The following is an 18,483-nucleotide window of genomic DNA, read 5'->3' on the forward strand; positions in this document are numbered from 1 at the left end:
CTTAAAAACTAAGTTTTAATTATTTCTTTGACCCAGACGTGATTCGAACACGCAGCCTTCTGATCTGGTGTCAGACGCGCTACCATTGCGCCACCGAGCCCCCTGACGGTTTAATTGGTAGAATTTCTATACACAACTTAAAACTAACCTTTATTATTTGTTTGACCCGGACGTGATTCGAACACGCAGCCTTCTATTCTGGAGTCAGACGCGCTACTATTGCGCCACCGAGCCCCCTTTACGAAGTTTAATTGGTAGAATTCTATAAACAACTTAAAAACTGATTTTTATTATTTCTTTGACCCGGACGTGATTCCAACACGCAGCCTTCTGATCTGGAGTCAGACGCGCTACTATTGCGCCACCGAGCCCCCTTTACGAAGTTTAATTGGTAGAATTCTATAAACAACTTAAAAACTAAGTTTTAATTATTTCTTTGACCCAGACGTGATTCGAACACGCAGCCTTCTGATCTGGTGTCCGACGCGCTACCATTGCGCCACCGAGCCCCCTGACGGTTTAATTGGTAGAATTTCTATAAACAATGTAAAAACTAACCTTTATTATTTGTTTGACCCGGACATGATTCGAAAACGCAGCCTTCTGATCTGGAGTCAGACGCGCTACAATTGAGCCACCGAGTCCCCTTTACGAAGGTTTAATTGGTAGAATTTCTATAAACAACGTAAAAACTAACCTTTATTATTTGTTCGACCCGGACGTGATTCGAACACGCAGCCTTCTGTTCTGGAGTCAGACGCGCTACCATTGCGCCACCGAGCCCCCATTACGAAGGTTTAATTGGTAGAATTTTAAAAACAACTTAAAAACTGATTTTTATTATTTCTTTGACCCGGACGTGATTCCAACGCAAAGCCTACTGATCTGGAGTCAGACGCGCTACCATTTCGCCGCCGAGCCCCCTTACGAAGGTTTAATTGGTAGAATTCTATAAACAACTTAAAAACTAAGTTTTAATTATTTCATTGACCCAGACGTGATTCGAACACGCAGCCTTCTGATCTGGTGTCAGACGCGCTACCATTGCGCCACCGAGCCCCCTGACGGTTTAATTGGTAGAATTTCTATACACAACGTAAAAACTAACCTTTATTATTTGTTTGACCCGGACGTGTTTCGAACACGCAGCCTTCTGTTCTAGAGTCAGACGCGCTACCATTGCGCCACCGAGCCCCAATTACGAAGGTTTTATTGGTAGAATTTTAAAAACAACTTAAAAACTGATCTTTATTATTTCTTTGACCCGGACGTGATTCCAACACGCAGCCTTCTGATCTGGAGTCAGACGCGCTACTATTGCGCCACCGAGCCCCCTTTACGAAGTTTAATTGGTAGAATTCTATAAACAACTTAAAAACTAAGTTTTAATTATTTCTATGACCCAGACGTGATTCGAACACGCAGCCTTCTGATCTGGTGTCAGACGCGCTACCATTGCGCCACCGAGCCCCCTGACGGTTTAATTGGTAGAATTTCTATAAACAACGTAAAAACTAACCTTTATTATTTGTTTGACCCGGACGTGATTCGAACACGCAGCCTTCTGATCTGGAGTCAGACGCGCTACCATTGCGCCACCGAGTCCCCTTTACGAAGGTTTAATTGGTTTATAAACAACGTAAAAACTAAATTTTATTATTTGTTTGACCCGGACGTGATTCGAACACGCAGCCTTCTGTTCTGGAGTCAGACGCGCTACCATTGCGCCACCGAGCCCCCATTACGAAGGTTTTATTGGTAGAATTTTAAAAACAACTTAAAAACTGATTTTTATTATTTCTTTGACCCGGACGTGATTCCAACGCAAAGCCTACTGATCTGGAGTCAGACGCGCTACCATTGCGCCGCCGAGCCCCCCTTACGAAGGTTTAATTGGTAGAATTCTATAAACAACTTAAAAACTAAGTTTTAATTATTTCATTGACCCAGACGTGATTCGAACACGCATCCTTCTGATCTGGTGTCAGACGCGCTACCATTGCGCCACCGAGCCCCCTGACGGTTTAATTGGTAGAATTTCTATACACAACGTAAAAACTAACCTTTATTATTTGTTTGACCCGGACGTGATTCGAACACGCAGCCTTCTGTTCTAGAGTCAGACGCGCTACCATTGCGCCACCGAGCCCCAATTACGAAGGTTTTATTGGTAGAATTTTAAAAACAACTTAAAAACTGATCTTTATTATTTCTTTGACCCGGACGTGATTCCAACACGCAGCCTTCTGATCTGGAGTCAGACGCGCTACTATTGCGCCACCGAGCCCCCTTTACGAAGTTTAATTGGTAGAATTCTATAAACAACTTAAAAACTAAGTTTTAATTATTTCTTTGACCCAGACGTGATTCGAAGACGCAGCCTTCTGATCTGGTGTCAGACGCGCTACCATTGCACCACCGAGCCCCCTGACGGTTTAATTGGTAGAATTTCTATAAACAACGTAAAAACTAACCTTTATTATTTGTTTGACCCGGACGTGATTCGAACACGCAGCCTTCTGATCTGGAGTCAGACGCGCTACCATTGCGCCACCGAGTCCCCTATACGAAGGTTTAATTGGTAGAATTTCTATAAACAACGTAAAAACTAAATTTTATTATTTGTTTGACCCGGACGTGATTCGAACACGCAGCCTTCTGTTCTGGAGTCAGACGCGCTACCATTGCGCCACCGAGCCCCCTGACGGTTTAATTGGTAGAATTTCTATACACAACTTAAAACTAACCTTTATTATTTGTTTGACCCGGACGTGATTCGAACACGCAGCCTTCTATTCTGGAGTCAGACGCGCTACTATTGCGCCACCGAGCCCCCTTTACGAAGTTTAATTGGTAGAATTCTATAAACAACTTAAAAACTAAGTTTTAATTATTTCTTTGACCCAGACGTGATTCGAAGACGCAGCCTTCTGATCTGGTGTCAGACGCGCTACCATTGCGCCACCGAGCCCCCTGACGGTTTAATTGGTAGAATTTCTATAAACAACGTAAAAACTAACCTTTATTATTTGTTTGACCCGGACGTGATTCGAACACGCAGCCTTCTGATCTGGAGTCAGACGCGCTACCATTGCGCCACCGAGTCCCCTATACGAAGGTTTAATTGGTAGAATTTCTATAAACAACGTAAAAACTAAATTTTATTATTTGTTTGACCCGGACGTGATTCGAACACGCAGCCTTCTGTTCTGGAGTCAGACGCGCTACCATTGCGCCACCGAGCCCCCTGACGGTTTAATTGGTAGAATTTCTATACACAACTTAAAACTAACCTTTATTATTTGTTTGACCCGGACGTGATTCGAACACGCAGCCTTCTATTCTGGAGTCAGACGCGCTACTATTGCGCCACCGAGCCCCCTTTACGAAGTTTAATTGGTAGAATTCTATAAACAACTTAAAAACTAAGTTTTAATTATTTCTTTGACCCAGACGTGATTCGAAGACGCAGCCTTCTGATCTGGTGTCAGACGCGCTACCATTGCGCCACCGAGCCCCCTGACGGTTTAATTGGTAGAATTTCTATAAACAACGTAAAAACTAACCTTTATTATTTGTTTGACCCGGACGTGATTCGAACACGCAGCCTTCTGATCTGGAGTCAGACGCGCTACCATTGCGCCACCGAGTCCCCTTTACGAAGGTTTAATTGGTTTATAAACAACGTAAAAACTAAATTTTATTATTTGTTTGACCCGGACGTGATTCGAACACGCAGCCTTCTGTTCTGGAGTCAGACGCGCTACCATTGCGCCACCGAGCCCCCATTACGAAGGTTTTATTGGTAGAATTTTAAAAACAACTTAAAAACTGATTTTTATTATTTCTTTGACCCGGACGTGATTCCAACGCAAAGCCTACTGATCTGGAGTCAGACGCGCTACCATTGCGCCGCCGAGCCCCCCTTACGAAGGTTTAATTGGTAGAATTCTATAAACAACTTAAAAACTAAGTTTTAATTATTTCATTGACCCAGACGTGATTCGAACACGCATCCTTCTGATCTGGTGTCAGACGCGCTACCATTGCGCCACCGAGCCCCCTGACGGTTTAATTGGTAGAATTTCTATACACAACGTAAAAACTAACCTTTATTATTTGTTTGACCCGGACGTGATTCGAACACGCAGCCTTCTGTTCTAGAGTCAGACGCGCTACCATTGCGCCACCGAGCCCCAATTACGAAGGTTTTATTGGTAGAATTTTAAAAAAAAACTTAAAAACTGATCTTTATTATTTGTTTGACCCGGACGTGATTCGAACACGCAGCCTTCTGATCTGGAGTCAGACGCGCTACTATTGCGCCACCGAGCCCCCTTTACGAAGTTTAATTGGTAGAATTCTATAAACAACTTAAAAACTGATTTTTATTATTTCTTTGACCCGGACGTGATTCCAACACGCAGCCTTCTGATCTGGAGTCAGACGCGCTACTATTGCGCCACCGAGCCCCCTTTACGAAGTTTAATTGGTAGAATTCTATAAACAACTTAAAAACTAAGTTTTAATTATTTCTTTGACCCAGACGTGATTCGAACACGCAGCCTTCTGATCTGGTGTCCGACGCGCTACCATTGCGCCACCGAGCCCCCTGACGGTTTAATTGGTAGAATTTCTATAAACAATGTAAAAACTAACCTTTATTATTTGTTTGACCCGGACATGATTCGAAAACGCAGCCTTCTGATCTGGAGTCAGACGCGCTACAATTGAGCCACCGAGTCCCCTTTACGAAGGTTTAATTGGTAGAATTTCTATAAACAACGTAAAAACTAACCTTTATTATTTGTTCGACCCGGACGTGATTCGAACACGCAGCCTTCTGTTCTGGAGTCAGACGCGCTACCATTGCGCCACCGAGCCCCCATTACGAAGGTTTAATTGGTAGAATTTTAAAAACAACTTAAAAACTGATTTTTATTATTTCTTTGACCCGGACGTGATTCCAACGCAAAGCCTACTGATCTGGAGTCAGACGCGCTACCATTTCGCCGCCGAGCCCCCTTACGAAGGTTTAATTGGTAGAATTCTATAAACAACTTAAAAACTAAGTTTTAATTATTTCATTGACCCAGACGTGATTCGAACACGCAGCCTTCTGATCTGGTGTCAGACGCGCTACCATTGCGCCACCGAGCCCCCTGACGGTTTAATTGGTAGAATTTCTATACACAACGTAAAAACTAACCTTTATTATTTGTTTGACCCGGACGTGTTTCGAACACGCAGCCTTCTGTTCTAGAGTCAGACGCGCTACCATTGCGCCACCGAGCCCCAATTACGAAGGTTTTATTGGTAGAATTTTAAAAACAACTTAAAAACTGATCTTTATTATTTCTTTGACCCGGACGTGATTCCAACACGCAGCCTTCTGATCTGGAGTCAGACGCGCTACTATTGCGCCACCGAGCCCCCTTTACGAAGTTTAATTGGTAGAATTCTATAAACAACTTAAAAACTAAGTTTTAATTATTTCTATGACCCAGACGTGATTCGAACACGCAGCCTTCTGATCTGGTGTCAGACGCGCTACCATTGCGCCACCGAGCCCCCTGACGGTTTAATTGGTAGAATTTCTATAAACAACGTAAAAACTAACCTTTATTATTTGTTTGACCCGGACGTGATTCGAACACGCAGCCTTCTGATCTGGAGTCAGACGCGCTACCATTGCGCCACCGAGTCCCCTTTACGAAGGTTTAATTGGTTTATAAACAACGTAAAAACTAAATTTTATTATTTGTTTGACCCGGACGTGATTCGAACACGCAGCCTTCTGATCTGGAGTCAGACGCGCTACCATTGCGCCACCGAGTCCCCTATACGAAGGTTTAATTGGTAGAATTTCTATAAACAACGTAAAAACTAAATTTTATTATTTGTTTGACCCGGACGTGATTCGAACACGCAGCCTTCTGTTCTGGAGTCAGACGCGCTACCATTGCGCCACCGAGCCCCCATTAGGAAGGTTTTATTGGGTAGAAGTTTAAAAACAACTTAAAAACTAAGTTTTAATTATTTCTTTGACCCAGACGTGATTCGAACACGCAGCCTTCTGATCTGGTGTCAGACGCGCTACCATTGCGCCACCGAGCCCCCTGACGGTTTAATTGGTAGAATTTCTATACACAACTTAAAACTAACCTTTATTATTTGTTTGACCCGGACGTGATTCGAACACGCAGCCTTCTATTCTGGAGTCAGACGCGCTACTATTGCGCCACCGAGCCCCCTTTACGAAGTTTAATTGGTAGAATTCTATAAACAACTTAAAAACTGATTTTTATTATTTCTTTGACCCGGACGTGATTCCAACACGCAGCCTTCTGATCTGGAGTCAGACGCGCTACTATTGCGCCACCGAGCCCCCTTTACGAAGTTTAATTGGTAGAATTCTATAAACAACTTAAAAACTAAGTTTTAATTATTTCTTTGACCCAGACGTGATTCGAACACGCAGCCTTCTGATCTGGTGTCCGACGCGCTACCATTGCGCCACCGAGCCCCCTGACGGTTTAATTGGTAGAATTTCTATAAACAATGTAAAAACTAACCTTTATTATTTGTTTGACCCGGACATGATTCGAAAACGCAGCCTTCTGATCTGGAGTCAGACGCGCTACAATTGAGCCACCGAGTCCCCTTTACGAAGGTTTAATTGGTAGAATTTCTATAAACAACGTAAAAACTAACCTTTATTATTTGTTCGACCCGGACGTGATTCGAACACGCAGCCTTCTGTTCTGGAGTCAGACGCGCTACCATTGCGCCACCGAGCCCCCATTACGAAGGTTTAATTGGTAGAATTTTAAAAACAACTTAAAAACTGATTTTTATTATTTCTTTGACCCGGACGTGATTCCAACGCAAAGCCTACTGATCTGGAGTCAGACGCGCTACCATTTCGCCGCCGAGCCCCCTTACGAAGGTTTAATTGGTAGAATTCTATAAACAACTTAAAAACTAAGTTTTAATTATTTCATTGACCCAGACGTGATTCGAACACGCAGCCTTCTGATCTGGTGTCAGACGCGCTACCATTGCGCCACCGAGCCCCCTGACGGTTTAATTGGTAGAATTTCTATACACAACGTAAAAACTAACCTTTATTATTTGTTTGACCCGGACGTGTTTCGAACACGCAGCCTTCTGTTCTAGAGTCAGACGCGCTACCATTGCGCCACCGAGCCCCAATTACGAAGGTTTTATTGGTAGAATTTTAAAAACAACTTAAAAACTGATCTTTATTATTTCTTTGACCCGGACGTGATTCCAACACGCAGCCTTCTGATCTGGAGTCAGACGCGCTACTATTGCGCCACCGAGCCCCCTTTACGAAGTTTAATTGGTAGAATTCTATAAACAACTTAAAAACTAAGTTTTAATTATTTCTATGACCCAGACGTGATTCGAACACGCAGCCTTCTGATCTGGTGTCAGACGCGCTACCATTGCGCCACCGAGCCCCCTGACGGTTTAATTGGTAGAATTTCTATAAACAACGTAAAAACTAACCTTTATTATTTGTTTGACCCGGACGTGATTCGAACACGCAGCCTTCTGATCTGGAGTCAGACGCGCTACCATTGCGCCACCGAGTCCCCTTTACGAAGGTTTAATTGGTTTATAAACAACGTAAAAACTAAATTTTATTATTTGTTTGACCCGGACGTGATTCGAACACGCAGCCTTCTGTTCTGGAGTCAGACGCGCTACCATTGCGCCACCGAGCCCCCATTACGAAGGTTTTATTGGTAGAATTTTAAAAACAACTTAAAAACTGATTTTTATTATTTCTTTGACCCGGACGTGATTCCAACGCAAAGCCTACTGATCTGGAGTCAGACGCGCTACCATTGCGCCGCCGAGCCCCCCTTACGAAGGTTTAATTGGTAGAATTCTATAAACAACTTAAAAACTAAGTTTTAATTATTTCATTGACCCAGACGTGATTCGAACACGCATCCTTCTGATCTGGTGTCAGACGCGCTACCATTGCGCCACCGAGCCCCCTGACGGTTTAATTGGTAGAATTTCTATACACAACGTAAAAACTAACCTTTATTATTTGTTTGACCCGGACGTGATTCGAACACGCAGCCTTCTGTTCTAGAGTCAGACGCGCTACCATTGCGCCACCGAGCCCCAATTACGAAGGTTTTATTGGTAGAATTTTAAAAACAACTTAAAAACTGATCTTTATTATTTCTTTGACCCGGACGTGATTCCAACACGCAGCCTTCTGATCTGGAGTCAGACGCGCTACTATTGCGCCACCGAGCCCCCTTTACGAAGTTTAATTGGTAGAATTCTATAAACAACTTAAAAACTAAGTTTTAATTATTTCTTTGACCCAGACGTGATTCGAAGACGCAGCCTTCTGATCTGGTGTCAGACGCGCTACCATTGCACCACCGAGCCCCCTGACGGTTTAATTGGTAGAATTTCTATAAACAACGTAAAAACTAACCTTTATTATTTGTTTGACCCGGACGTGATTCGAACACGCAGCCTTCTGATCTGGAGTCAGACGCGCTACCATTGCGCCACCGAGTCCCCTATACGAAGGTTTAATTGGTAGAATTTCTATAAACAACGTAAAAACTAAATTTTATTATTTGTTTGACCCGGACGTGATTCGAACACGCAGCCTTCTGTTCTGGAGTCAGACGCGCTACCATTGCGCCACCGAGCCCCCATTAGGAAGGTTTTATTGGGTAGAAGTTTAAAAACAACTTAAAAACTAAGTTTTAATTATTTCTTTGACCCAGACGTGATTCGAACACGCAGCCTTCTGATCTGGTGTCAGACGCGCTACCATTGCGCCACCGAGCCCCCTGACGGTTTAATTGGTAGAATTTCTATACACAACTTAAAACTAACCTTTATTATTTGTTTGACCGGGACGTGATTCGAACACGCAGCCTTCTATTCTGGAGTCAGACGCGCTACTATTGCGCCACCGAGCCCCCTTTACGAAGTTTAATTGGTAGAATTCTATAAACAACTTAAAAACTAAGTTTTAATTATTTCTTTGACCCAGACGTGATTCGAAGACGCAGCCTTCTGATCTGGTGTCAGACGCGCTACCATTGCGCCACCGAGCCCCCTGACGGTTTAATTGGTAGAATTTCTATAAACAACGTAAAAACTAACCTTTATTATTTGTTTGACCCGGACGTGATTCGAACACGCAGCCTTCTGATCTGGAGTCAGACGCGCTACCATTGCGCCACCGAGTCCCCTATACGAAGGTTTAATTGGTAGAATTTCTATAAACAACGTAAAAACTAAATTTTATTATTTGTTTGACCCGGACGTGATTCGAACACGCAGCCTTCTGTTCTGGAGTCAGACGCGCTACCATTGCGCCACCGAGCCCCCATTAGGAAGGTTTTATTGGGTAGAAGTTTAAAAACAACTTAAAAACTAAGTTTTAATTATTTCTTTGACCCAGACGTGATTCGAACACGCAGCCTTCTGATCTGGTGTCAGACGCGCTACCATTGCGCCACCGAGCCCCCTGACGGTTTAATTGGTAGAATTTCTATACACAACTTAAAACTAACCTTTATTATTTGTTTGACCCGGACGTGATTCGAACACGCAGCCTTCTATTCTGGAGTCAGACGCGCTACCATTGCGCCACCGAGCCCCCATTACGAAGGTTTTATTGGTAGAATTTTAAAAACTGATTTTTATTATTTCTTTGACCCGGACGTGATTCCAACACGCAGCCTTCTGATCTGGAGTCAGACGCGCTACTATTGCGCCACCGAGCCCCCTTTACGAAGTTTAATTGGTAGAATTCTATAAACAACTTAAAAACTAAGTTTTAACTATTTCTTTGACCCAGACGTGATTCGAACACGCAGCCTTCTGATCTGGTGTCAGACGCGCTACCATTGCGCCACCGAGCCCCCTGACGGTTTAATTGGTAGAATTTCTATAAACAACGTAAAAACTAACCTTTATTATTTGTTTGACCCGGACGTGATTCGAACACGCAGCCTTCTGATCTGGAGTGAGACGGGCTACCATTGCGCCACCGAGTCCCCTTTACGAAGGTTTAATTGGTAGAATTTCTATAAACAACGTAAAAACTAAATTTTATTATTTGTTTGACCCGGACGTGATTCGAACACGCAGCCTTCTGATCTGGTGTCCGACGCGCTACCATTGCGCCACCGAGCCCCCTGACGGTTTAATTGGTAGAATTTCTATAAACAATGTAAAAACTAACCTTTATTATTTGTTTGACCCGGACATGATTCGAAAACGCAGCCTTCTGATCTGGAGTCAGACGCGCTACAATTGAGCCACCGAGTCCCCTTTACGAAGGTTTAATTGGTAGAATTTCTATAAACAACGTAAAAACTAAATTTTATTATTTGTTTGACCCGGACGTGATTCGAACACGCAGCCTTCTTTTCTGGAGTCAGACGCGCTACCATTGCGCCACCGAGCCCCCATTAGGAAGGTTTTATTGGGTAGAATTTTAAAAACAACTTAAAAACTAAGTTTTAATTATTTCTTTGACCCAGACGTGATTCGAACACGCAGCCTTCTGATCTGGTGTCAGACGCGCTACCATTGCGCCACCGAGCCCCCTGACGGTTTAATTGGTAGAATTTCTATACACAACTTAAAACTAACCTTTATTATTTGTTTGACCCGGACGTGATTCGAACACGCAGCCTTCTATTCTGGAGTCAGACGCGCTACCATTGCGCCACCGAGCCCCCATTACGAAGGTTTTATTGGTAGAATTTTAAAAACTGATTTTTATTATTTCTTTGACCCGGACGTGATTCCAACACGCAGCCTTCTGATCTGGAGTCAGACGCGCTACTATTGCGCCAACGAGCCCCCTTTACGAAGTTTAATTGGTAGAATTCTATAAACAACTTAAAAACTAAGTTTTAACTATTTCTTTGACCCAGACGTGATTCGAACACGCAGCCTTCTGATCTGGTGTCAGACGCGCTACCATTGCGCCACCGAGCCCCCTGACGGTTTAATTGGTAGAATTTCTATAAACAACGTAAAAACTAACCTTTATTATTTGTTTGACCCGGACGTGATTCGAACACGCAGCCTTCTGATCTGGAGTGAGACGGGCTACCATTGCGCCACCGAGTCCCCTTTACGAAGGTTTAATTGGTAGAATTTCTATAAACAACGTAAAAACTAAATTTTATTATTTGTTTGACCCGGACGTGATTCGAACACGCAGCCTTCTGATCTGGAGTCAGACGCGCTACTATTGCGCCACCGAGCCCCCTTTACGAAGTTTAATTGGTAGAATTCTATAAACAACTTAAAAACTGATTTTTATTATTTCTTTGACCCGGACGTGATTCCAACACGCAGCCTTCTGATCTGGAGTCAGACGCGCTACTATTGCGCCACCGAGCCCCCTTTACGAAGTTTAATTGGTAGAATTCTATAAACAACTTAAAAACTAAGTTTTAATTATTTCTTTGACCCAGACGTGATTCGAACACGCAGCCTTCTGATCTGGTGTCCGACGCGCTACCATTGCGCCACCGAGCCCCCTGACGGTTTAATTGGTAGAATTTCTATAAACAATGTAAAAACTAACCTTTATTATTTGTTTGACCCGGACATGATTCGAAAACGCAGCCTTCTGATCTGGAGTCAGACGCGCTACAATTGAGCCACCGAGTCCCCTTTACGAAGGTTTAATTGGTAGAATTTCTATAAACAACGTAAAAACTAACCTTTATTATTTGTTCGACCCGGACGTGATTCGAACACGCAGCCTTCTGTTCTGGAGTCAGACGCGCTACCATTGCGCCACCGAGCCCCCTTTACGAAGGTTTAATTGGTAGAATTCTGAAAACAACTTAAAAACTGACTTTTATTCTCTCTTTGACCCGGACGTGATTCGAACACGCAGCCTTCTGATTTGGTTTCAGAAGCGCTACCATTGCGCCACCGAGCCCCCTGAACGAAGGTTAAATTGGTAGAATTTTAAAAAACACTTAAAAACTGATTTTTACCAATCCGAGTGACGTATGTCACGGAGAGGTATTACACCGGCCGTGTCTGTGTGTCTGTCTGTCTTTCTGTCTGTCAGACCCCACGTGACCGCGTTCGCAGTTTGCGTATCGGAGCAAACGTGTTCCCAATTTCCGGACTGCATTGACAGTTCACGGAAATTTGGGTTTGTCTCCCCTGGCTATTCTACTTGAGTTCCAACACCACCAGCTTTGGTTTTCGTCCACTCCACATGGACACTAGTCTGTACTTGCTAGCTTCCTAGCACAAACATCTTCTGATCTTCGTCAATTTCACCTTGCACCAGCTTCTATGCACCACCATCTTCTGTTCTTCGTCAATTCCACATTGACACCAGCTTCTATGAACCACCATCTTCAGGTCTTTGTCCATTCCACATAGACGCCAGTCAGTCCATTCCGGCTTCTTTTCCTTCGTCACCGTTTGGTTTCAAGATATACGCGGCGATCGGCTAGGGTTACGAGAAACGTCTAGCCTCCCAATGGCAGGGCTTCCACCATCGTTTCACGCGAATGCGTTTTTATCTATTATTGGTTTCAAGATATACGCGGCGATCGGCTAGGGTTACGAGAAACGTCTAGCCTCCCAATGGCAGGGCTTCCACCATCGGTTCACGCGAATGCGTTTTTATCTATTATTATAATGGAAACGAATCGTATATATATCCCAAAATTTGAAAAAAGCGGGCAAGAGGGGTACCCTTCACTTTAAACGTCAATATTAGCAAAGTTTCGAAAGATAATAGGAACAACTTTATTTTAAACGATTTAACTATTTTTAAAGTTATTTACTGGCGATTAAAATAATTAAAAATAATTATATTTATTTAAATATTAAAGATAAACCTCTCAAGTACCGAAGTCGATAAATCATTGCCTCCTGTATCCATCAAGGCCTGTGCTTTGCGATATATTTTTGAAAACAACAACCAAAATAGGAAGCTCCTCACAGAACCATAATAATTTATTTTCTTTGTAATATGAAATGAAAATATGGATAATATTTTCGGCAATTCGATTTGAATGGCTCTTTCTGATGTATCATTCTCTCAGCACTGTTCATAACGGACAGGAACGTAGAGATTCGAGACACTATGAATTACGATAGTGTTTCAAATCCTCTGTAATGAGGGCTTAACGGCTTGGAGTGAGTCGAAAGATAAATACACATCCTATTTTTTAGTTGTACCATGCGTACCACAATGTTGCCAGACGTTTATTGAAGGATGCTTGGGTACTTGGTACTTGTTACGTCTACCAAGTTTCCTAGCATCCAAGAATAAATAGGATTCATAGAAGCCAGTGTTAAGGGCATGTCATGGGTCAAGTCGTTAAATATATCGACGCAGTTAAATAGCTGATGGCATTATTTTATCCACTTTCTCATTGCGTTTCGAGTGGAAGTTCAACTTTGGCACCCCCAAAATTCGCTGTTGTCTGCTCGTTTTCCCCTTCCGCGTTTTTTCGTTATAAACTTATGATTTAACGAACTGTTAAGATAAAATTTCATATTTCCTAATACCGATAAGCTTCTACTCCTTTCATCTTATTCCCAGTTAGATTTAACCTTGTTAAAACATAATCAGATGAATTTGAGTTACAATGTCGTAAAATCCTGCGCATACAGTTACCGAGGAGTGATAGAGACATTTTTACCGATTCCTAGAGATGTTAAGCTTAAGCGAAATTGTTTTACGTTTGAATAAAAATACCGCTTCCAGTAGTGGGTTTATAGTACTCCTTGTTTGTGTAAGATTAGTGTAGCTGTAGAGCGTAATGATAAACGCTTAAAAATATATATTTTCAATAAAAACACCGCTTCCACTTGTGGATTTATACTCCTTGTTAGATAAGTGTAGGTGTAGAGAGTAATCATAAAAAACGCTTAAAAATATATTTTCAAAAATGAAGAATATAGAACATTTATTTTGTATCAAAAAATATTTTGGTGCTAAGATTGCTAGGTATTGTTGTTGAGATAATTGTTTTACATGTTTTAAATGAGACTAAAACTTCCACTATTGTGTCTAAAAAGTGTTATTGGCAATGTATATTTTTTAAATATAAACAAATGCTGTTTAGTTTATACGCCCCCTATTTGTGAAAGACCTTTTTTACGCACTTTTATCATTCTTTATTTGAATTTCAAAGGTAGTACTTTATAATTCAATCTTCTGTAATAACTTTCTTCGGAAAATAATATTTCAAACGTTACAGAGTCTTGCAAGGGGATTGCTTTTGCGGATCTTTGTGAGTATTTAACTGAATAATAAAATGAATAATAAAATGGAGGAAGATAATAATTTAAGTAAAGAGGAAATCAGGAAACGTAAAGCGAGGGAAAGAATGAGGGCAAAAAGGTCAGATCCTGAAATTAGGAAACGAGAAAATGAAAGGAGAAGAGTGTTAGCAGCTGAAAAAAGGCTGTTTCGGGAACAGGATCTAGCAAACCCAATTTTGGTCCTACCGCGAGGCCAGTTGGCCATGATTCTGCGAAAGATGATGCATTAAATAAAAGCTCTATTGAAAGTACTGTAAGCGTAGGCATATCTATTAATGAGGAACCCAATAATGTACAAAATGATAATGCTAATATTAGTGAAATAATCGAGGGCGATGAACAAGTACCTTGTACGTCCCATGGTAATGTCTATCCCTTAGAAAGATTAAGAATCTTGAGACAAAATGAAGAACGCAATAAGAGAGAGTCGCTAGGTAAGGGGAAAAAGCGAGAGAATGAGTCACATTGTGAAATTGAAAATCAGGGTGGTATATTTACCAAGAAATTAATAAGGGTTGATGAAAGGTATAAAGCAAGCGAACGTGTAAGAAATCAGATAAGTAAGGCTACTGAACGCCAAGATCCAAATTATAGGGAAAGAGAACGTGCCAGAAACCAATTGTATAAGTCGGCTAAACGTCAAGATCCCGAGTATAGAGATGTTGAACGTGATAGAAACCAGGCTTGTAAGGCTGCTAAACGCCAAGATCCCGAGTTTAGAGATGTTGAACGTGCTAGAAACCAGACTTGTAAGGCGGCTAAACGCCAAGATCTCGAGTATAGAGATGTTGAACGTGGTAGAAACCAGACGGGTAAGGCGGCTAAACGCCAAGATCTCGAGTATAGAGATGTTGAACGTGGTAGAAACCAGACGGGTAAGGCGGCTAAACGCCAAGATCCCGAGTATAGAGATGTTCTGGAGTCAGACGCGCTACCATTGCGCCACTGAGTCCCCTTTTCGAAGCTTTAATTGGTAGAATTTCTATAAACAACGTAAAAACTAAATTTTATTATTTGTTTGACCCGGACGTGATTCGAACACGCAGCCTTCTGTTCTGGAGTCAGACGCGCTACCATTGCGCCACCGAGCCCCCATTACGAAGGTTTTATTGGTAGAATTTTAAAAACAACTTAAAAACTGATTTTTATTATTTCTTTGACCCGGACGTGATTCCAACACAAAGCCTACTGATCTGGAGTCAGACGCGCTACCATTGCGCCGCCGAGCCCCCCTTACGAAGGTTTAACTGGTAGAATTCTATAAACAACTTAAAAACTAAGTTTTAATTATTTCTTTGACCCAGACGTGATTCGAACACGCAGCCTTCTGATCTGGTGTCAGACGCGCTACCATTGCGCCACCGAGCCCCCTGACGGTTTAATTGGTAGAATTTCTATACACAACGTAAAAACTAACCTTTATTATTTGTTTGACCCGGACGTGATTCGAACACGCAGCCGTCCGTTCTGGAGTCAGACGCGCTACCATTAAGCCACCGAGCCCCCATTACGAAGGTTTTATTGGTAGAATTTTAAAAACAACTTAAAAACTAAGTTTTAATTATTTCTTTGACCCAGACGTGATTCGAACACGCAGCCTTCTGATCTGGTGTCAGACGCGCTACCATTGCGCCACCGAGCCCCCTGACGGTTTAATTGGTAGAATTTCTATACACAACGTAAAAACTAACCTTTATTATTTGTTTGACCCGGACGTGATTCGAACACGCAGCCTTCTGTTCTGGAGTCAGACGCGCTACCATTGCGCCACCGAGTCCCCTTTTCGAAGCTTTAATTGGTAGAATTTCTATAAACAACGTAAAAACTAAATTTTATTATTTGTTTGACCCGGACGTGATTCGAACACGCAGCCTTCTGTTCTGGAGTCAGACGCGCTACCATTGCGCCACCGAGCCCCCATTACGAAGGTTTTATTGGTAGAATTTTAAAAACAACTTAAAAACTGATTTTTATTATTTCTTTGACCCGGACGTGATTCCAACACAAAGCCTACTGATCTGGAGTCAGACGCGCTACCATTGCGCCACCGAGTCCCCTTTTCGAAGCTTTAATTGGTAGAATTTCTATAAACAACGTAAAAAATAAATTTTATTATTTGTTTGACCCGGACGTGATTCGAACACGCAGCCTTCTGTTCTGGAGTCAGACGCGCTACCATTGCGCCACCGAGCCCCCATTACGAAGGTTTTATTGGTAGAATTTTAAAAACAACTTAAAAACTGATTTTTATTATTTCTTTGACCCGGACGTGATTCCAACACAAAGCCTACTGATCTGGAGTCAGACGCGCTACCATTGCGCCGCCGAGCCCCCCTTACGAAGGTTTAACTGGTAGAATTCTATAAACAACTTAAAAACTAAGTTTTAATTATTTCTTTGACCCAGACGTGATTCGAACACGCAGCCTTCTGATCTGGTGTCAGACGCGCTACCATTGCGCCACCGAGCCCCCTGACGGTTTAATTGGTAGAATTTCTATACACAACGTAAAAACTAACCTTTATTATTTGTTTGACCCGGACGTGATTCGAACACGCAGCCTTCTGTTCTGGAGTCAGACGCGCTACCATTGCGCCACCGAGCCCCCATTTCGAAGGTTTTATTGGTAGAATTTTAAAAACTACTTAAAAACTGATTTTTATTATTTCTTTGACCCGGACGTGATTCGAACACGCAGCCTTCTGATCTGGTGTCAGACGCGCTACCATTGCGCCACCGAGCCCCCTGACGGTTTAATTGGTAGAATTTCTATACACAACGTAAAAACTAACCTTTATTATTTGTTTGACCCGGACGTGATTCGAACACGCAGCCTTCTGTTCTGGAGTCAGACGCGCTACCATTGCGCCACCGAGCCCCCATTACGAAGGTTTTATTGGTAGAATTTTAAAAACAACTTTAAAACTGATTTTTATTATTTCTTTGACCCGGACGTGATTCCAACACGCAGCCTTCTGATCTGGAGTCAGACGCGCTACTATTGCGCCACCGAGCCCCCTTTACGAAGTTTAATTGGTAGAATTCTATAAACAACTTAAAAACTAAGTTTTAATTATTTCTATGACCCAGACGTGATTCGAACACGCAGCCTTCTGATCTGGTGTCAGACGCGCTACCATTGCGCCACCGAGCCCCCTGACGGTTTAATTGGTAGAATTTCTATAAACAACGTAAAAACTAACCTTTATTATTTGTTTGACCCGGACGTGATTCGAACACGCAGCCTTCTGATCTGGAGTCAGACGCGCTACCATTGCGCCACCGAGTCCCCTTTACGAAGGTTTAATTGGTAGAATTTCTATAAACAACGTAAAAACTAAATTTTATTATTTGTTTGACCCGGACGTGATTCGAACACGCAGCCTTCTGTTCTGGAGTCAGACGCGCTACCATTGCGCCACCGAGCCCCCATTACGAAGGTTTTATTGGTAGAATTTTAAAAACAACTTAAAAACTGATTTTTATTATTTCTTTGACCCGGACGTGATTCCAACGCAAAGCCTACTGATCTGGAGTCAGACGCACTACCATTTCGCCGCCGAGCCCCCTTACGAAGGTTTAATTGGTAGAATTCTATAAACAACTTAAAAACTAAGTTTTAATTATTTCATTGACCCAGACGTGATTCGAACACGCAGCCTTCTGATCTGGTGTCAGACGCGCTACCATTGCGCCACCGAGCCCCCTGACGGTTTAATTGGTAGAATTTCTATACACAACGTAAAAACTAACCTTTATTATTTGTTTGACCCGGACGTGTTTCGAACACGCAGCCTTCTGTTCTAGAGTCAGACGCGCTACCATTGCGCCACCGAGCCCCAATTACGAAGGTTTTATTGGTAGAATTTTAAAAACAACTTAAAAACTGATCTTTATTATTTCTTTGACCCGGACGTGATTCCAACACGCAGCCTTCTGATCTGGAGTCAGACGCGCTACTATTGCGCCACCGAGCCCCCTTTACGAAGTTTAATTGGTAGAATTCTATAAACAACTTAAAAACTAAGTTTTAATTATTTCTATGACCCAGACGTGATTCGAACACGCAGCCTTCTGATCTGGTGTCAGACGCGCTACCATTGCGCCACCGAGCCCCCTGACGGTTTAATTGGTAGA

The 18,483-nt window shown here is 42.5% G+C and overlaps 54 non-coding genes across 54 annotated transcripts; all 54 read right to left on the reverse strand.

Moving 5' to 3' along the window:
- Positions 1-28: 28 nt before the first annotated feature.
- TRNAW-CCA (transfer RNA tryptophan (anticodon CCA)) lies at positions 29-100 on the reverse strand. The gene has a single exon. It is a non-coding gene; the product is annotated as a tRNA-Trp (tRNA).
- A 611-nt stretch (positions 101-711) lies between these two features.
- Positions 712-783, reverse strand: TRNAW-CCA (transfer RNA tryptophan (anticodon CCA)). The gene has a single exon. It is a non-coding gene; the product is annotated as a tRNA-Trp (tRNA).
- Positions 784-987: 204 nt separating this feature from the next.
- On the reverse strand, positions 988-1,059 carry TRNAW-CCA (transfer RNA tryptophan (anticodon CCA)). Its single transcript has one exon. It is a non-coding gene; the product is annotated as a tRNA-Trp (tRNA).
- A 339-nt stretch (positions 1,060-1,398) lies between these two features.
- On the reverse strand, positions 1,399-1,470 carry TRNAW-CCA (transfer RNA tryptophan (anticodon CCA)). Its single transcript has one exon. It is a non-coding gene; the product is annotated as a tRNA-Trp (tRNA).
- Positions 1,471-1,533: 63 nt separating this feature from the next.
- Positions 1,534-1,605, reverse strand: TRNAW-CCA (transfer RNA tryptophan (anticodon CCA)). The gene has a single exon. It is a non-coding gene; the product is annotated as a tRNA-Trp (tRNA).
- Positions 1,606-1,665: 60 nt separating this feature from the next.
- On the reverse strand, positions 1,666-1,737 carry TRNAW-CCA (transfer RNA tryptophan (anticodon CCA)). Its single transcript has one exon. It is a non-coding gene; the product is annotated as a tRNA-Trp (tRNA).
- A 205-nt stretch (positions 1,738-1,942) lies between these two features.
- TRNAW-CCA (transfer RNA tryptophan (anticodon CCA)) lies at positions 1,943-2,014 on the reverse strand. Its single transcript has one exon. It is a non-coding gene; the product is annotated as a tRNA-Trp (tRNA).
- A 474-nt stretch (positions 2,015-2,488) lies between these two features.
- On the reverse strand, positions 2,489-2,560 carry TRNAW-CCA (transfer RNA tryptophan (anticodon CCA)). Its single transcript has one exon. It is a non-coding gene; the product is annotated as a tRNA-Trp (tRNA).
- A 67-nt stretch (positions 2,561-2,627) lies between these two features.
- On the reverse strand, positions 2,628-2,699 carry TRNAW-CCA (transfer RNA tryptophan (anticodon CCA)). Its single transcript has one exon. It is a non-coding gene; the product is annotated as a tRNA-Trp (tRNA).
- Positions 2,700-3,034: 335 nt separating this feature from the next.
- Positions 3,035-3,106, reverse strand: TRNAW-CCA (transfer RNA tryptophan (anticodon CCA)). The gene has a single exon. It is a non-coding gene; the product is annotated as a tRNA-Trp (tRNA).
- Positions 3,107-3,173: 67 nt separating this feature from the next.
- Positions 3,174-3,245, reverse strand: TRNAW-CCA (transfer RNA tryptophan (anticodon CCA)). Its single transcript has one exon. It is a non-coding gene; the product is annotated as a tRNA-Trp (tRNA).
- A 335-nt stretch (positions 3,246-3,580) lies between these two features.
- On the reverse strand, positions 3,581-3,652 carry TRNAW-CCA (transfer RNA tryptophan (anticodon CCA)). The gene has a single exon. It is a non-coding gene; the product is annotated as a tRNA-Trp (tRNA).
- Positions 3,653-3,712: 60 nt separating this feature from the next.
- On the reverse strand, positions 3,713-3,784 carry TRNAW-CCA (transfer RNA tryptophan (anticodon CCA)). Its single transcript has one exon. It is a non-coding gene; the product is annotated as a tRNA-Trp (tRNA).
- A 205-nt stretch (positions 3,785-3,989) lies between these two features.
- Positions 3,990-4,061, reverse strand: TRNAW-CCA (transfer RNA tryptophan (anticodon CCA)). Its single transcript has one exon. It is a non-coding gene; the product is annotated as a tRNA-Trp (tRNA).
- A 202-nt stretch (positions 4,062-4,263) lies between these two features.
- TRNAW-CCA (transfer RNA tryptophan (anticodon CCA)) lies at positions 4,264-4,335 on the reverse strand. Its single transcript has one exon. It is a non-coding gene; the product is annotated as a tRNA-Trp (tRNA).
- Positions 4,336-4,812: 477 nt separating this feature from the next.
- Positions 4,813-4,884, reverse strand: TRNAW-CCA (transfer RNA tryptophan (anticodon CCA)). Its single transcript has one exon. It is a non-coding gene; the product is annotated as a tRNA-Trp (tRNA).
- Positions 4,885-5,088: 204 nt separating this feature from the next.
- On the reverse strand, positions 5,089-5,160 carry TRNAW-CCA (transfer RNA tryptophan (anticodon CCA)). The gene has a single exon. It is a non-coding gene; the product is annotated as a tRNA-Trp (tRNA).
- Positions 5,161-5,499: 339 nt separating this feature from the next.
- On the reverse strand, positions 5,500-5,571 carry TRNAW-CCA (transfer RNA tryptophan (anticodon CCA)). The gene has a single exon. It is a non-coding gene; the product is annotated as a tRNA-Trp (tRNA).
- A 63-nt stretch (positions 5,572-5,634) lies between these two features.
- Positions 5,635-5,706, reverse strand: TRNAW-CCA (transfer RNA tryptophan (anticodon CCA)). The gene has a single exon. It is a non-coding gene; the product is annotated as a tRNA-Trp (tRNA).
- A 60-nt stretch (positions 5,707-5,766) lies between these two features.
- TRNAW-CCA (transfer RNA tryptophan (anticodon CCA)) lies at positions 5,767-5,838 on the reverse strand. Its single transcript has one exon. It is a non-coding gene; the product is annotated as a tRNA-Trp (tRNA).
- Positions 5,839-5,905: 67 nt separating this feature from the next.
- TRNAW-CCA (transfer RNA tryptophan (anticodon CCA)) lies at positions 5,906-5,977 on the reverse strand. Its single transcript has one exon. It is a non-coding gene; the product is annotated as a tRNA-Trp (tRNA).
- Positions 5,978-6,045: 68 nt separating this feature from the next.
- TRNAW-CCA (transfer RNA tryptophan (anticodon CCA)) lies at positions 6,046-6,117 on the reverse strand. The gene has a single exon. It is a non-coding gene; the product is annotated as a tRNA-Trp (tRNA).
- Positions 6,118-6,728: 611 nt separating this feature from the next.
- Positions 6,729-6,800, reverse strand: TRNAW-CCA (transfer RNA tryptophan (anticodon CCA)). Its single transcript has one exon. It is a non-coding gene; the product is annotated as a tRNA-Trp (tRNA).
- A 204-nt stretch (positions 6,801-7,004) lies between these two features.
- TRNAW-CCA (transfer RNA tryptophan (anticodon CCA)) lies at positions 7,005-7,076 on the reverse strand. The gene has a single exon. It is a non-coding gene; the product is annotated as a tRNA-Trp (tRNA).
- Positions 7,077-7,415: 339 nt separating this feature from the next.
- On the reverse strand, positions 7,416-7,487 carry TRNAW-CCA (transfer RNA tryptophan (anticodon CCA)). Its single transcript has one exon. It is a non-coding gene; the product is annotated as a tRNA-Trp (tRNA).
- A 63-nt stretch (positions 7,488-7,550) lies between these two features.
- Positions 7,551-7,622, reverse strand: TRNAW-CCA (transfer RNA tryptophan (anticodon CCA)). Its single transcript has one exon. It is a non-coding gene; the product is annotated as a tRNA-Trp (tRNA).
- A 60-nt stretch (positions 7,623-7,682) lies between these two features.
- On the reverse strand, positions 7,683-7,754 carry TRNAW-CCA (transfer RNA tryptophan (anticodon CCA)). Its single transcript has one exon. It is a non-coding gene; the product is annotated as a tRNA-Trp (tRNA).
- A 205-nt stretch (positions 7,755-7,959) lies between these two features.
- On the reverse strand, positions 7,960-8,031 carry TRNAW-CCA (transfer RNA tryptophan (anticodon CCA)). Its single transcript has one exon. It is a non-coding gene; the product is annotated as a tRNA-Trp (tRNA).
- Positions 8,032-8,505: 474 nt separating this feature from the next.
- Positions 8,506-8,577, reverse strand: TRNAW-CCA (transfer RNA tryptophan (anticodon CCA)). Its single transcript has one exon. It is a non-coding gene; the product is annotated as a tRNA-Trp (tRNA).
- Positions 8,578-8,644: 67 nt separating this feature from the next.
- TRNAW-CCA (transfer RNA tryptophan (anticodon CCA)) lies at positions 8,645-8,716 on the reverse strand. Its single transcript has one exon. It is a non-coding gene; the product is annotated as a tRNA-Trp (tRNA).
- A 68-nt stretch (positions 8,717-8,784) lies between these two features.
- Positions 8,785-8,856, reverse strand: TRNAW-CCA (transfer RNA tryptophan (anticodon CCA)). The gene has a single exon. It is a non-coding gene; the product is annotated as a tRNA-Trp (tRNA).
- Positions 8,857-9,191: 335 nt separating this feature from the next.
- On the reverse strand, positions 9,192-9,263 carry TRNAW-CCA (transfer RNA tryptophan (anticodon CCA)). The gene has a single exon. It is a non-coding gene; the product is annotated as a tRNA-Trp (tRNA).
- Positions 9,264-9,330: 67 nt separating this feature from the next.
- Positions 9,331-9,402, reverse strand: TRNAW-CCA (transfer RNA tryptophan (anticodon CCA)). Its single transcript has one exon. It is a non-coding gene; the product is annotated as a tRNA-Trp (tRNA).
- A 68-nt stretch (positions 9,403-9,470) lies between these two features.
- TRNAW-CCA (transfer RNA tryptophan (anticodon CCA)) lies at positions 9,471-9,542 on the reverse strand. The gene has a single exon. It is a non-coding gene; the product is annotated as a tRNA-Trp (tRNA).
- A 327-nt stretch (positions 9,543-9,869) lies between these two features.
- TRNAW-CCA (transfer RNA tryptophan (anticodon CCA)) lies at positions 9,870-9,941 on the reverse strand. Its single transcript has one exon. It is a non-coding gene; the product is annotated as a tRNA-Trp (tRNA).
- Positions 9,942-10,557: 616 nt separating this feature from the next.
- TRNAW-CCA (transfer RNA tryptophan (anticodon CCA)) lies at positions 10,558-10,629 on the reverse strand. Its single transcript has one exon. It is a non-coding gene; the product is annotated as a tRNA-Trp (tRNA).
- A 327-nt stretch (positions 10,630-10,956) lies between these two features.
- TRNAW-CCA (transfer RNA tryptophan (anticodon CCA)) lies at positions 10,957-11,028 on the reverse strand. The gene has a single exon. It is a non-coding gene; the product is annotated as a tRNA-Trp (tRNA).
- A 202-nt stretch (positions 11,029-11,230) lies between these two features.
- TRNAW-CCA (transfer RNA tryptophan (anticodon CCA)) lies at positions 11,231-11,302 on the reverse strand. Its single transcript has one exon. It is a non-coding gene; the product is annotated as a tRNA-Trp (tRNA).
- A 477-nt stretch (positions 11,303-11,779) lies between these two features.
- On the reverse strand, positions 11,780-11,851 carry TRNAW-CCA (transfer RNA tryptophan (anticodon CCA)). Its single transcript has one exon. It is a non-coding gene; the product is annotated as a tRNA-Trp (tRNA).
- Positions 11,852-15,365: 3,514 nt separating this feature from the next.
- TRNAW-CCA (transfer RNA tryptophan (anticodon CCA)) lies at positions 15,366-15,437 on the reverse strand. Its single transcript has one exon. It is a non-coding gene; the product is annotated as a tRNA-Trp (tRNA).
- Positions 15,438-15,642: 205 nt separating this feature from the next.
- On the reverse strand, positions 15,643-15,714 carry TRNAW-CCA (transfer RNA tryptophan (anticodon CCA)). The gene has a single exon. It is a non-coding gene; the product is annotated as a tRNA-Trp (tRNA).
- A 202-nt stretch (positions 15,715-15,916) lies between these two features.
- On the reverse strand, positions 15,917-15,988 carry TRNAW-CCA (transfer RNA tryptophan (anticodon CCA)). The gene has a single exon. It is a non-coding gene; the product is annotated as a tRNA-Trp (tRNA).
- A 63-nt stretch (positions 15,989-16,051) lies between these two features.
- On the reverse strand, positions 16,052-16,123 carry TRNAW-CCA (transfer RNA tryptophan (anticodon CCA)). Its single transcript has one exon. It is a non-coding gene; the product is annotated as a tRNA-Trp (tRNA).
- A 67-nt stretch (positions 16,124-16,190) lies between these two features.
- On the reverse strand, positions 16,191-16,262 carry TRNAW-CCA (transfer RNA tryptophan (anticodon CCA)). Its single transcript has one exon. It is a non-coding gene; the product is annotated as a tRNA-Trp (tRNA).
- Positions 16,263-16,467: 205 nt separating this feature from the next.
- TRNAW-CCA (transfer RNA tryptophan (anticodon CCA)) lies at positions 16,468-16,539 on the reverse strand. Its single transcript has one exon. It is a non-coding gene; the product is annotated as a tRNA-Trp (tRNA).
- Positions 16,540-16,744: 205 nt separating this feature from the next.
- On the reverse strand, positions 16,745-16,816 carry TRNAW-CCA (transfer RNA tryptophan (anticodon CCA)). Its single transcript has one exon. It is a non-coding gene; the product is annotated as a tRNA-Trp (tRNA).
- A 63-nt stretch (positions 16,817-16,879) lies between these two features.
- On the reverse strand, positions 16,880-16,951 carry TRNAW-CCA (transfer RNA tryptophan (anticodon CCA)). The gene has a single exon. It is a non-coding gene; the product is annotated as a tRNA-Trp (tRNA).
- A 66-nt stretch (positions 16,952-17,017) lies between these two features.
- On the reverse strand, positions 17,018-17,089 carry TRNAW-CCA (transfer RNA tryptophan (anticodon CCA)). The gene has a single exon. It is a non-coding gene; the product is annotated as a tRNA-Trp (tRNA).
- Positions 17,090-17,152: 63 nt separating this feature from the next.
- TRNAW-CCA (transfer RNA tryptophan (anticodon CCA)) lies at positions 17,153-17,224 on the reverse strand. The gene has a single exon. It is a non-coding gene; the product is annotated as a tRNA-Trp (tRNA).
- A 204-nt stretch (positions 17,225-17,428) lies between these two features.
- Positions 17,429-17,500, reverse strand: TRNAW-CCA (transfer RNA tryptophan (anticodon CCA)). The gene has a single exon. It is a non-coding gene; the product is annotated as a tRNA-Trp (tRNA).
- A 63-nt stretch (positions 17,501-17,563) lies between these two features.
- Positions 17,564-17,635, reverse strand: TRNAW-CCA (transfer RNA tryptophan (anticodon CCA)). The gene has a single exon. It is a non-coding gene; the product is annotated as a tRNA-Trp (tRNA).
- A 67-nt stretch (positions 17,636-17,702) lies between these two features.
- TRNAW-CCA (transfer RNA tryptophan (anticodon CCA)) lies at positions 17,703-17,774 on the reverse strand. The gene has a single exon. It is a non-coding gene; the product is annotated as a tRNA-Trp (tRNA).
- Positions 17,775-17,978: 204 nt separating this feature from the next.
- On the reverse strand, positions 17,979-18,050 carry TRNAW-CCA (transfer RNA tryptophan (anticodon CCA)). Its single transcript has one exon. It is a non-coding gene; the product is annotated as a tRNA-Trp (tRNA).
- A 339-nt stretch (positions 18,051-18,389) lies between these two features.
- On the reverse strand, positions 18,390-18,461 carry TRNAW-CCA (transfer RNA tryptophan (anticodon CCA)). Its single transcript has one exon. It is a non-coding gene; the product is annotated as a tRNA-Trp (tRNA).
- Between the last annotated feature and the right edge of the window lie 22 nt (positions 18,462-18,483).

The sequence above is a fragment of the Phalangium opilio genome, unplaced genomic scaffold, assembly GCF_054372755.1.
Source record: "Phalangium opilio isolate 3A_F unplaced genomic scaffold, DU_Popi_V2 ptg000031l_1, whole genome shotgun sequence".
Taxonomy (NCBI): Eukaryota; Metazoa; Arthropoda; class Arachnida; order Opiliones; family Phalangiidae; genus Phalangium; species Phalangium opilio.